The sequence below is a fragment of the Pan paniscus genome, chromosome 3 (assembly GCF_029289425.2).
Source record: "Pan paniscus chromosome 3, NHGRI_mPanPan1-v2.0_pri, whole genome shotgun sequence".
NCBI classification, from domain to species: Eukaryota; Metazoa; Chordata; class Mammalia; order Primates; family Hominidae; genus Pan; species Pan paniscus.
In genome coordinates, this window is record NC_073252.2 from 53,261,650 (window position 1) to 53,276,054 (window position 14,405).

A 14,405-nucleotide genomic window follows, 5' to 3' on the forward strand; every position below is an offset into this window, starting at 1 on the left:
GCTCATTAATGAGCTCATCCATCCAGGCAGGTTAAATTGCAGGCAACTGGGTTGCCCAGGAAGCAGCTGAAGTTTAGAGACTAAACAATATGCAATCACGATAATTTCCTCTGCCTGTGACTCATCTCGGAGGGTGTCCAGGTGATGGTGCAAAGATAGACTGAGAAAGAAGGCCTTTCTTTTCTAATAGCAAATGCAGAGAGAGCAGGAGCAATATTAAGTCAGGAATGCATTTCTCAGAAATCTAAAAAAAGTGTTTTGTCACTTTATTTATAACATTTCAAAACTATTTTTGACTCGCACTACCTAATTACTTTGATTTTAGGTAGTGCAAAGCTCTTTGTAATACATAATAAACACACGCTTCCTCCCGCACCCCACTTAGGGAGAAAACAGAATGTTGGGCTTTTGCAGCCTGACAAGTTTATGTAACAAGCAGCATCCTTTTTGCTGTTTATGCATGAAGGGAAGCCATGGGAAAAATGGATGAAGTGTGGAATTCCAAGATTTTAATAAATATCAAACACAAGAAAAACTCTCCACTTGGTTGGGATGAATCGTGTTCTTCGTCAACTGCCTGTTAAAGCATTTTGATTCCATCTCAGGGAGGAGAGGAGGGAGTCAAGAAGGAGGAAAGAAACATCTTCAGGGTGCTCTTAGCAATGCATTCTTGCTTCCCGGCCCATGGCCTCTTTTCTCCTTAGAACTGTTTTTATCTTTGCTGGAGAACAAAGCCTCTTTCAACATTCCTCAGCTTACAGATGGGTAATGAGGCAAGAAGGAGGTGAAGTATCCTCACCGGCACCCAATATGAACCCAGTTCTCAAGTCCACTTATTTTTTTTAAACCTCACTGTCTCTGTTGTAGGGTTAATTCTCCTCCCGCCGCCTCTCTCAGGCCACTTCCCCTCCCCTCCCTGTGTATTTGCAGTCACAGAGCTCGTCTCAGAGGGGAGAGGACAAGAGCTATTTGATCCTGGCCTCATGTCCATCAAGGGCCTCACATACGGCCTTTAGGCCTTATCTCCAGATGAGCTTATGCAGGCAGTCATTACAGTTGCATGCGTGTAAACAACACTGGTAATCAAGGCGGAGCTTTAAAATACAGCACAATTACAACTTTGTGTAGCTGTTTGGCATGTCTTCATTTAAAAAATACATTTAGGGCTTCAAAAGAAGTGGCTCAGGCCTCTTTCACCCGAGAAGCCTTGAGTGCACTGTTAGCAAACTCACACAAGTGAAGAGGGACCTTTCTTTGCTACACAGCGTCCTCCGTGGCGAGCTGGAGGGAAGCGCTCTCAGCAGAGAGGGTCGCCCTCACCAAGAAGCCAAAGGGAAGAGGACAGAATCTATCTTGTAGGGACGCCCTTGGTCTTCAGAAGGAACACTTTTTCTGTTTCACAGAGATCTGTGGAATGTGTGGGTTCCCTGAAGAGGTGGACGGACCCCCGGGGTCGCGCGTTTTCTCAGCCCTGGGCCCGTAGCGGAGCTCGATCCTTCCAGAGCTCAGGGCCAGAAATGTTGCGATTCCGAACACTTTCCCTTTCTTCTGAGAGGAGCCGCCCGGCAGACGCTCATCATTAAGAAGCAACGTAATTAACAACGAATGTTTCCCCTTGGCGCTAATGCGAACACCCTGGGGAACTGCCAAGTCTGGTAGGGGAATCGCAGCCGGGGGTGTCTGGGGGAAGCCAGCGTGGGCGGGCGCGGTGGGCCTGGGATTGCTTTTAGGCGCAGCAGCAAGGAGGGCGAGGGCGAGTGGAACAGAGGTCGGAGACCTTGCGAAGCTGCTGGCCTTTTCACGTTTCGGACCCTGAAAGTAAGCTGAGAGAATGGATGGGGTCAAGGCTGGGACAGGCTGTTGGCTACTGCCGGTGGGAGGGAATCTGGGCGGGAGACTGAGACCGGGCGGAAAGGAGGGAGACAGAACACTCCCTCTAGGCGCTGAGGTCCGACACCCGCTTGATTTGTCAGTGCCGCCAACAGCCCTCCTCCTGTTGTCAGCAAGGACAGTCGGTAGGGCCTGCTGAGGGCCAGGCACAGTGCAGGGGCGAGCGCCCAAAGGTAGGGATCAGCCGCTGGTCTCTGTGCCTAGGGGTTCAAGGCCTGGGAGGAGACAGGCTTTGAAGACTTATAAAACAGTTGTGGGTGCTAATTTAGACATATTCCAGACATAGTCACAGGGCAGTCCCGACCAGAGGAGTTTAAGTCAGTGTTGTTACAATGCTTTATTTAATTAATATTATTTTTGGAAGGCTGTGTGCACCTGGAGGAGGCCAGCGGCTGTGTCTGTTTTGTTCACTGCTCTATCACTCCCACCTGGGATAACTCTTGGCAAATATGATGACAGCACCCATTGACGAGGTGCTTAAGATATATAAGGTTGGTGCAAAGTATTTATACGGTGCACCATATAAATACTTTATATTTGGCAGTCATCTGATCCTCAGCATAGCCTCGAGAGATTAGCCCCATTTTACAGATTATCAAACTAAGGCAAAGGATAATAGTGAATCTGGGTCTGAATGTAGTCCGTCTGGCTACAAAACCTGTGTTTTAAAATCATAGGCATAAATTGACTCAGAACTTGAAGAATGTCTAGGAGACCAGGAGGGTTGGGTCGGGGGGAATTTTTGCTTTTATTTTCATAGTTTTGCTTCTCAGGTGTTGAGAGTAGTGCACCCTAAAAGTCCCGCTCATGTTTTGGTTGCCTGTGCTTGAGGGATATTACTCAAGAAACCTTTGCCCAGTCCAATGTCCTGGAGCGTTTTCCCATTGTTTTCTTGTAGTAGTTTCATAGTTCGAGGTCTTAGATTTAAGTATTTAATCCATTTTGATTTGATTTTTGTATATAGTGACATGGGGTCTAGTTTCATTCTTCTACATATGGATATCCAGTTTCCCCAGCACCATTTATTGAAGAGATTGTCCTTTCCCCAATGTATGTTCTTGGCACCTTTGTTGAAAATGAATTCACTGTAGATGTATGAATTTATTTCTGGGTTCTCCATTCTGCTCCATTGGTCTATGGGTCTGTTTTCATGCCAATACTGTGCTGTTTTGGTTATGATAACTGTGTAGCACAATTTGAAGTCAGATAATGTTCCTCCAGTTTCATTCTTTTTGTTCAGAATAGCTTTGGCTCTTTTGGATCTTTTGTGGTTGCATATACATTTTAGAATTTTTTTTTCTATTTCTATGAAGAATGTCAATGGTATTTTTATAGAGATTGCAGTGACTCTCTAGAGTGCTTTGGGTAGTATGGACATTTTAACAATACTGATCTAGTCCATGAACATGGAATGTCTTTCAATGTTTTTGTGTCCTCTTCAATTTCTTGCATCAGTATTTTATAGTTTTCATCATAGAGATGTTTCATTTTTTGATTAATTCCTATTTTATGTGTACCTATTGTGAGATTACTTTCTTGATTTTCAGATAGTTCAGTGTTGACATATGGAAATGCTACTGATTTGTGTAGATTTTGTATCCTTCAACTTGACTGAATTTATCAGCTCTAATAGTTTTTTGGTGGAGTCTTTAGGTTTTTCCAAATATAAGATTTTATCACCAGCAAATAAGGATAATATGACTACTTTCTATTTGGATGCTCTTTCTTTTGTCTTTCTTCCTTCCCTCCTTCCCTCCTTCCTTCCTTCCTTCCTTCTTTCCTTTGCTCTTTTCTGCCACTCATGTTTTATATTCACTGAGGTTCAACAGGTTTTGGCCCAATTGCCTGTCTCAATTCTGAAGTAAGCATCTCAGGCACTATTGTTCATGATGCAATGTGTGAACAAATGAGTGAACAATGAGAGGCATTGTTCATGATGCAATGCATTTGTTCATGATGCAATGAGAGGCAATGAGTGAACAAAAAGGGGAAAACTTGGTTCTATCCCTGTACAGAATTATATACAGTGTGAAAGCTAAGAGATGGGGCCATATGCAGTTGGGCAAATGTAAACCAAGTAAAGTTTATTTTTGCTGCCCTGTGGAATTGTACATTCTCTCATCTAGGTCTTTTTAATCTCTTAGATACCTAGCTGCTTTCTTTTTGTCTAGACCTGTACGGTACTTAGGAAAAGAACTGTAACTCAAGCACAGTAGGTGCAAATAGCTAATATTTGTAACTTCAACAAGCATTTAATGAGCTTACCCTTGTTAAATCAAACTAAAATCTGGCCTGAGAAAGTCTCTGTACTCACATAGTTGAGTCCTTATGGATAAACCGTAAGCTACCTTGGTAGGTAGACAAACTATGAACCTGATTTAGGAGTATGTAATAAGAGCTGAGTCTTAGCCAATCCTGAGACAGAAGAATAGGGTCCACTCACAGGTGGCCAACTGTTCAAATTGTGTCCAAATAAGGCAAAGGCTGAGCTGTAACCAGTCTGGCTGTTTCTGTACCTCACTTCCGTTTTCTATATGTCACCTTCCTTTTTCTGTCCATAAATTTGCTCTGGCCACGTTGCATTGCTCGAGTTGCTCCAAATCTGTAATTCTGAGGGCTGTCCAGTTTGCGAATTTTTTTTTCTTGCTTCGTTTTTACAATGGGAAAGAGGAGAGAAGAGTGTAGGTTTTTAGAAAGGAAATAGGAAACGTATGTCTTTTAAGACCTTTTAGTGATTAGATGAGAGCATATATATGAATAACTGGGTTCTAAATCTTGGATATTTTGAGATCATAAGTCAGGCCTTTTCTCTAAATTCTTTTCCTCCCCCTATCTAAGGCAAGGGATCTGGCTGAATGGGGAAACTAGGAGGAGGCTGCAACCCTTTATGGCTTTTATGTTTAAAAGTCCAAACTCTTAGGCAAAGGAAATTCCCTAGGACAGATGATCCCTCTTAGAAGAACAGAGGAGAAGAGCTAGTGCTCCCTAACACCCTAAAATCTACCAGTTTCTGGAAACAGAGGGGCTCCACTGGCCTGCTGGCTTGCGTGAATAAGTAGTAAGTGCTCAGATTAGAAATGTTTGTGTGTGGTTCAGGAGTGGGTGGTCACAAAATTTATTGGCCAAACCAGGATACATTTGACAGAGAAAGGGGGCACTATTAATTACGCTGCAACAATAAGCATGAACTAGTACCGTCCCAGGCAGACTGGGATATACAGCAGAATGAAACACAGGCAGCTTCAGAAACTATTAGAATGCCCTAAGCAGGATGCGGAAGTACCAAACCACTGGGCCTGAAGGGCCATGCACATAGGAGTGATGGGTGGATAGCCCAGTGTAACCTGGGTGATAATTAATTGATGACTCCTGGAGCCCTCTCCTTTCTCTCAGGCAATAACATGATTACTGTTTATTCATTAAACATGGAAAGGATAAAGGAGGGAAGAAGCAACTAGACTGTAATAAACTGTAAGCCTTGAAAGAGCAGGGATTATGTCCACTTTGTCCATCTACTTCTAGCAGAGGGATTTCAAAGTAAAACCCAATAACTATTGAATGAATGAATGAGGTAAATCTGTATCCTAGGAATAACGGTGGTACTAATAACAGATATAGAGGGTTTAGGAGGGAAGAGAGTTTTGGTTTTGAAAATATTGGCCTTGACCAGGAACTGTGGGTCATGCCTGTAATCCCAGCACTTTGGGAGGCCAAGATGGGAGGATCACTTGAGGCCAGGAGTTGGAGGCCAGCCTGGGCATCATAGCAAGAGCCCATCTCTACAAAAAATAAAATAATTAGCTGGATGTAGTGGCACACACCTGTTGTCCTGGCTGCTCAGGAGGCTGGAGCAGGAGGATTGCTTAAGCCCAGGAGTTTGAGGCTGCAGTGAGCTATAATTACAGCACTGCACTCCAGCCTGGGCAACAGATCCAGACCCTGTTTCCAAAGGAAAAAAAGAGGGAATACTGGCTTTGAGGTGGCAGTGATATAGTTCCAAGGAACTATCTATGAATCATGTGGACATGTGCAACTGTAGCAAGGGAAGTGAATGCTTGGGAGCCAGATGCATGTTAATAGTGACTGCTGGTCACTTAGGGAGAGAAAAGAATAAGACCAAGTTCTAGGGGACTGGAGGAAAATAATCCAAGGGAGGCAATAAGGAATTATCAAACTACTGTATTTGAATTTCAACAAGGGTCAAAGCTAAAGTTAAAGGAATGACTCTTTGAGGATAGAATTGAACTCACAGAGGTGGGATAGGAGGGAATGGGTGAGAATGGACCGCTCAGTAGGTAAACATTATTCACTGGGGCAGGCTGTTAATTAGTCCCAGTACTGATTTTTTCTTCCTTCATTTAGTAATAGAGGCCCTACACCCTCACTGAGTTTTTTTTCCTCAACAATTTATTTTGGAAATGTTCAAACAACAAAAATACAATAATTTTACAATAAAAACAGATATACCCACCATCTAGATTCTACCATTAACATTTTATGGCCAGGCGCAGTGACTCACGCCTGTAATCCCAGCACTTTGGGAGGCCGAGGCGGGCGGATCACGAGGTCAGGAGATCAAGACCATCCTGGCTTACATGGTGAAACCCCGTCTCTATTAAAAATACAAAAAATTAGCCGGGCGTGATGGTGGGCGCCTGCAGTCCCAGCTACTCAGGAGGCTGAGGCAGGAGAATGGCATGAACCTGGAGGCGGAGCTTGCAGTGAGCCGAGATGGCGCCACTGCACTCCAGCCTGGGCGACAGAGCGAGACTCTGTCTCAAAAAAAGCAAATAAAAAAAAACACAAAAAAAGCATTTTATGGTTCTTGTTTGAGCACTCATCTAACTATCCTTTTAAATGTTGACATATTTCAAAAAAAATTGCAGTCACTTTTAAATTCTTCTGCGTTACCTGTCATTACCCGGAGTTCAATATTTGTTTAGTTCTTCTTTTGTTATGAAATTTAAATTCAATAAAATGCACAAATCTTAAGTGTATATGCACTGAATTTCCCCCAAATAATAATAATCATTTTATTATAAATATTATAATAATATCTATATCTATTATAATATATAATAAACATTTTATTATAAATTTTTGAAATATACATCATACTTAAAAGAATTTTGTAATGAGCCCCTGTATACTCACCACCTAATTTTACATTAACAGTTTATTATGCTTGCTTTCTCAATCTATCCACTCATCTGCTTCTCTCTCAACCTAATTTTTGAGTCATTTCAAATACCTTATTTCTCTCAAATGCTTCAACATGGGTATCAATCAGAGATAAATATATATTTACAATTTGCTTTCATTTGATGCAAAATTTACATGCAGGAAAATACACAAATTTTAAGTGTACATTCACTGAATTTTAACGCACACGTACACCCATGTAACTTGAGCCTCAATGAAGTTCTAGAACATTACCATCACCCCAGAAAGTTCCCTTTTGCTCCTTCTCACTCAATCCCTGCCCCACTTGCCCCAGAGTTTTAATGTTTCTACCATAGATTTCATTTGCTAATGGAATCATACAGTATATGTATACTCTTTTGTGAAAGGCTTTTTTCACTCAGCATAATATTTTTGAGATTCATTCATGTTGTTGCTTTTATCAGTAGTTCATGTCTTTTTATTACTGAGTGGTATTTTATTGTGTGAATATACCAAGTTGTCTGTTCTATTGGTGGATATACCTGGGCTGTTTCCAATTTGGGGATATAATGAGTAAAGCTGCCATGAATGTTCTTATACATGTCTTGTAGTGGATGTATGTTTTCATTTCTCATGAGTAAATACCTGGGATTGGATTGCTGGGTTATAAGGGTAGGAATATAGGTTAAGATCTGTAAGGAACTGCCAGATATTTTCCCCAAAATGTTTCTAACTCTTACACTCCCATCAACACGGTGTTAGAGTTCTTGTTGCTCTATGCTTACCAACATTTGGAATTGTCAGTCTTTTAATTTTGGCCATTGTGGTGGCTATGTAGTCGTAACCCATTATGTTTTAAATTTGCATTTCCCTGATGATTAATCATGGTGAGCACTTGCCTGTTCATTGCCTATTCATGTGATGACTTGCCTATTAATTGTCTCAATAATAGCTTTTTGATGAGTAGAAGTTTTAAATTCTGATGAAATTTATATATGTTTTTGGCTTTCTGTGACCAGTGTCACAAAACTTTGCCTTTCCCTAAGTCACAGAGATATTCTCATATGTTTGCTTCTAAAAGCTTTATGATTATAGCTTTTATGTTTAGATCTATGATTTGATGGGGTTCAAGACACACTACCCTAACAACTTGATATTTGAGGAAAGAACAGAAGCAAGAAGGTCATTCTTTGAACTTCTCCTGCCCTTCTTCCCTGACCCGGGCCATAAAAGAGTTGACCTTCCCTTGAAGTAGGCCATATGACCCTTATGTGAACTTTGAAGACCCAGAGATGTCCAGAAGAATCTGAACAAACAGGCCTTGCTAAATTCTCCACAGTTTATTACCATTAAATCCTATCCCTTTTGTCCAGTTTTGCTTCTCAACTATCCACTTCATCAAACTTAGCATAGAAACATAGTTTTTCCTGTTTGGGTCTTCATTTCTGAAGGCTCCTGTGTCACATAAAACTTAAATACATTTGTATGCTTTTCTCTTGTTAGCCTGTCTTTTGTTATAGGTTCCTCAGCTGTGAATCTGGTGATGGGTGAGACAGATTCATTTACAGTTGACTTTTGTGTGTGGTGTGAAGAGGGACCCAGTTTATTTTTTTTCAATATGAACATCAGATTATTACAGTTTTATTTGTTGAAAGGACCTTCTTCCCTATTTGTTTTGGTGCCTCTTTTGAAAAATCAAATGGCCCTGTAAGTGCCATCCTATTTCTGGGCTGTATTCTGTTCCATAAATCTGTATCTTGATCCTTAAGCCAGTACCACACTTTCTTGATTAATCTTTATGGTAAGTCTTGCAGTCAGGTAATATACATACTCCAAATTTGTTGTTATTTTTCAAAATGCCTTAGCTATCCTAGAGTCTTTGAAAATCCATATAAATTTTATAACAAGCTTGTCAATTAAAAAAGACTGGGATTATTATCACTGGATTACATTGAATCTATGATCAGTTTAGGTAGAATTGGCATGTTTCCATTTATTTTAAATGCCTTAATTTCTCTCAATAATGTTTTATAGTTATCAGTAGAGTAGTCTTGCATGTCTTTGACTACATTTGTTCCTGAATATTTTATTTTGTTTTTGAGATGGAGTCTTGCTCTGTCACCCAGGTGGGAGTCCAGTGGTGCAATCTTGGCTCATTGCAACCTCTGTCTCCTGGGTTCAAGCAATTCTTCTGCCTTAGCCTCCTGAGTAGCTGGAATAACAGGTGCCCACCACCATGCCCAGCTAATTTTTGTATTTTTAGTAGAGATGCAGTTTCACCATGTTGGCCAGGCTAATCTCGAACTTCTGATCTCAGTTGATCTGCCTGCTTCAGGGTCCCAAAGTGCTGGGATTATAGGCATGAGCCACTGTGCCCAGCCCTGAACATTTTATTTTATAATACAATTATAAATTAAAGTTCTGGTTAGTTTTCAGTTGTTTGCTGCTAGTATACAGGAATACAATTGTTTTTGTATATTTACCTTATATCTTGAAACCCTGTTAAATTCACTTATTAGTTCTAACAGTTGTTTTAGATTGCTTTAGACTTTTTTGTAAACAATTACATCATATGCAAATAGAGATAATTTCACTTCTTCCTTTGCAAGTTTTTGTCTTTTATTCTTTTTGCCTTATGGCAAAGGCTAGGACCTCCACTATAACGTAAAATAAAGGTAGTTGCAGTGGATATCCTTGCCTTGATCCCAATTTTAGGGGGAACTTTCAATATTTCACTATTAAGTATACCATTAGCTATAGATGTTTGGGTTAATTGTATTTTTTGAGGAAGTATCCATTTTCTCTACATTGTTGAATTTTTTTTGCGTAAAGTTCATAATATTCTCTTGTTAGATCCTTTGTGACATAGGTAATTTATGTTCTCATTTTTTTTTCCTGGATTAAATTGGGGAATTATCAGTTCTGTTGACTTTTGCTTTTGTTAATTTCCTCAGTTGTTTTTGTCCTTTGTTGAGTTTTGCTCTTGCCTTTATTATTTTCTTCTTCCTCCTTAGTTTTGGTTTGCTCTAGCTTTATTTAAAAAAAAAAAAAAAAGAAACACAGTCAGACTTGCTCAGCCTCGCTAGTAGCTAGGACTACAGGTGCACACCACCATGCCCAGCTGATTTTTTTATTTAAAAAAATTTTTTGTAGAGATGAGATCTTGCTATGTTATCCAGGCTAGTCTCAAATTCCTGCGCTCAAGCAATCCTTTTGCCTTGGCCTCCCGAAGTGCTAGGATTACAGGCGTGAGCCATTGTGCCCAGCTAGAGCTTTTAAAGTAGAACCTTAGCTATTGATTTTAGTCTATTCTTCTTTTCTGATATAAGCATTTTCTACCATAGATTGTATTGGCAAATAGAATCATAATGTATATATATACACACTATTTCCCTCTATTCACTTCCTTCAATATATCCCACAATTTTTGATGTATTTCATTATTTCTCAGTTTAAAGTATTTTCTAATTTTTCTTATCTCCTCTTTGGTTTGGGTACAGTATGAAAGCATTTTAATTTCCAAATATTTGGGATTTTCCTACATATCTCATTGTTACTTCTAATTTCATTGTCAGGGAATATAATCTGTGGTTTTAATGCTTTTAATTTTATTGAGACTTGTTTTATGGGCATGTATATGGCCTATCTTGGTGCATATATCATGTGTAATTGAAAAATGTGTATTCTTCACTTATTAGGTTTAATGTTCTAAAATATCAGTTAGGTCAAGATAATTGACCTTGTTCCAATCATCTGTGTGCTTACTGAGACTTTTTGGCCTAGTTTTTACTATTTTTTAAAAATCTTGCTTTAAGTTCCAAGATACGTGTGCAGAACGTGCAGGTTTGTTACATAGGTAAACATGTGCCATGGTGGTTTGCTGAACCTATCAACCTGTCATCTAGGTAGTAAGCCCCACATGCATTAGGTATTTATCCTATTAATTGATTAGGAAGAGATATTAAGATCATAGATTTATATTCTCTCTTTAATTTTGTCAATTGTGTTATGTATTTTGAAGCTTTTCAAATAGATATGTATTATATTTTTTGATGAATTGACACTTTTATCACTATGAAATTGCCCTCTTTATCTGTGGTAAAACTTTTAGTCTTGTATGTATTTTATCTGATATTAATATAGCCACTTCAGTTTTATGGTTACTGATTGCATGGTACTGATTGCATATCATTTTTCATCTAATTACCTTTAATATATTACTTTCTAAATATTTAAGTGTATCTTGAAAATAAAGTTGGGTCTTGGCTTTATAATTTATTTGGACAATTACTACCTTTAAATTGGAATGTTTAGCTCACTAAAATATAGTACAGTTACTGATAATGTTGAGTTTAGGGTTAAAGTATTAATGTTTTCTGTTTGTCTCCTTTCTTCTTTGTTTCTCTGTTCTTCCTTTCCTGCTCTCTTTTGAAGTCAGTATTTTTAAAAATTTCTTTCTTTTTTTTTTCTTTTTTTTTGAGATGGAGTCTTCCTCTGTCACCCAGGCTGGAGTGCAGTGGTGCAATCTCAGCTTACTGCAAACTCTGCCTCCCAGGTTCAAGTGATTCTCCTGCCTCAGCCACCAGAGCAGCTTGGATTACAGGCATGCAACCATGAGCAGCTAATTTTTGTATTTTTTTTTTCAGTAGAGATGGAGTTTCATCATGTTGGCTAGGGTGGTCTCCAACTCCTGACCTCAAGTGATCTGCCCACCTCAGCCTCCCAAAGGGCTGGGATTACAGGCATGAGCCACTGCGCCTGGCCAAAATTTTATTTTAACTTATTAACTGGCCTTTTAGTTATAACTTTTTGCATTTTAAAATTCATAGTCTAGAGATTACAATTACAGACTCCTGGTTCTTTGTAATTTATTAAAATCCTTCATTTTTTCTGTTATTCAAACTGAATTCCTATTGATCTATTTAAAGTTCACTGACCCTTTCATCATCTCTATTTTGCCTTAGATACGTTCAGTATGAGGTCAACTTTTTTAGCCTCCACTATGAGTGAGAGCATACTGTGTTTGTCTTTGTGTCTGGCTTATTTCACTTAAGATAATGTCCTCCTAGCTCAACCATGTTGTCATGAATGACAGAGATTTGTTCTTTTTTGTGGCTAAATAGTGTTCCATTGGGTATATATACCACATTTTCTTTATCCATTCATCTATTGACTGACACTTAGGTTGAGTCTATCTCAGGGTATTGTGAATAGTGCTGGAATAAAGATGGGGGTGCAGATACCTCTTTGACATACTAATTTCCTTTCTTTTGTATATATACCCAGTAGTGAGATTGCTGGATTATGTGATAGTTCTGTCTTTAGTTTTTTGAAGAACCTCTGTACAGCTTTCCATAATGTCCGTACTAATTTATATTCCCACCAAGATTGTATAAGAGTTCCCCCTTCTTCACAAACTTGCCAGCATTTATTTTTTGTTTTTTTGATAATAGCTGTTCTAATTGGACTGACATGATACCTCATTGTGGTTTTGATTTTTGTTTCTCTGATGTTGAAAATTTAGTGATGTTGAGCATTTTTTCATATCCCAGTTGGCCATTTGTATGTCGTCTTTTGAGGTGTTTATTGAGCTCATTAGCCCATTTTTAAATGGTTCTGTGTGAATTTTAGGATTTTTTTTTCTATTTTTGTGAAGAATGTCATTAGTATTTTGGTAGGGATTGTATTGAATCTATAGATAGCTTTTGGTAGTATGGTCATTTTCACAATATTAATTCTTCCAAGCCATGAACATGGAATATCTTTTCTTTCTTTTTTTTTTCATCCTCTTACATTTCTTTCATTGGTGTTTTATAGTTTTTCTTCTAGAAATCTTTCACCTGCTTGGTTCATTTTATGCCTAGGCCTTTTATTATTATTTTTTGGTAGCTATTGTAAATGGGATTACTTTGACTTCTTTTTCTGCTACTTTGTTGCTGGTGTATAGAAATGCTATTGATTTTTGTATATTGATTTTGTACACTGCAACTTTACTGAATTTATCAGTTCTAAGAGTTTTCTAGTACAGCTTTTTAGGGTTTTCTATATATAACGTCACGTTATCTGCAAACAGAAAATTTGACTTCCTCTTTTCCAGTTTGGATGCCCTTTATTTCTTTCTGTTGCCTAATTGCTCTGGCTAGGAATTCCTGTACTATGTTGAATAAAAGTGAGGAAAGTGGACACTGTTGTGTTGTTGCAGAGTTTGGAGGAAAGGATTTCAACTTTTCCTCATTTGGTATGATGTTGATTGTGAGTCTGTTATATATGGTCTTTATTGTGTTGAGGTATATTCTTTCTATACTTACCTTGTTGGAGGTGTTTATCATGAAGGTATGTTGAATTTTATCAAATGCTTTTTCCGTGTCTATTGAGATGATCATATGGTTTTTGCCCTCTATTATATTAATGTGATGTATCGTGTTTATTGATTTGCATATGTTAAACTATACTTGTATCCCTGGGATAAATCTCGCTTGATTATGTATGGTGAATGATGTTTTTAATGTGCTGCCGGATTCAGTTTGCTATTATTTTGTTGAGCATTTTTGTATCTATGTTCATCAGGAATATTGGCCTATAGGGGTGTGTGTGTGTGTCCGTCCGTCCATCCTTGTCTGGTTTTGATATCAATACTGGGCTCACAGAACGAGTTTGGAAGAATTTCTTCCTCTTCAATTATCTGGAAGAGTTTGAGAAGAATTGGTATTAGTCCTTCTTTAAATGTTTGGTAGAATTCCACAGAAAAGCCATTGGTTCCTGGGCTTTTCCTTGATGGTAGACTTTTTTTTTTTTTTTTTTTTTTTTCTTGAGACAGAGTCTCGCTCTGTTGCCCAGGCTGGAGTGCAGTGGCATGATCTCGGCTCACTGCAAACTCTGCCCCACCCAGGTTCACGCCATTCTCCTGCCTCAGCCTCCTGGGTAGCTGGGACTACAGGCACCCGCCACTACAGGCCTGGCTAATTTTTTTGTATTTTTAGTAGAGACGGGGTTTCACCAGGTTAGCCAGGATGGTCTCGATCTCCTGACCTTGTGATCTGCCCATCTCAGCCTCCCAAAGTGCTGGGATTACAGGCGTGAGCCACCGCGCCCGGCCCCTTGATGGTAGACTTTTTATTACAGATTCAATCTTGTTACTTGTTGTTGGTGTATTTAGACTTCCTATTTATTCTTGGTTCAATCTTGGTAGGTTGTATGGTCCAGGAATTTATCCATTTTTGCCAGGTTTTCTAACTTGTTGGCACATAGTTGTTAGTAATAGTTTGTAGTGATCCTTTGTATTTCTGTAGTGTCAGTTGTACTGTCTCCTTTTTTGCTTCTGATTTTATTTGGGGTTTTTCTCTTTTTTCTTG

General features: G+C 39.0%; 1 long non-coding RNA gene across 1 annotated transcript in view; it reads left to right on the plus strand.

Moving 5' to 3' along the window:
* Window positions 1-1,259: 1,259 nt before the first annotated feature.
* The window catches only part of LOC117979970 (uncharacterized), a 64,660-nt gene continuing 51,514 nt past the window's right edge, over window positions 1,260-14,405 (plus strand). The window contains exon 1 of the long non-coding RNA XR_010111858.1: window positions 1,260-1,818. This is a non-coding gene — a long non-coding RNA (uncharacterized LOC117979970). The remainder of the gene's footprint in view (window positions 1,819-14,405) is intronic.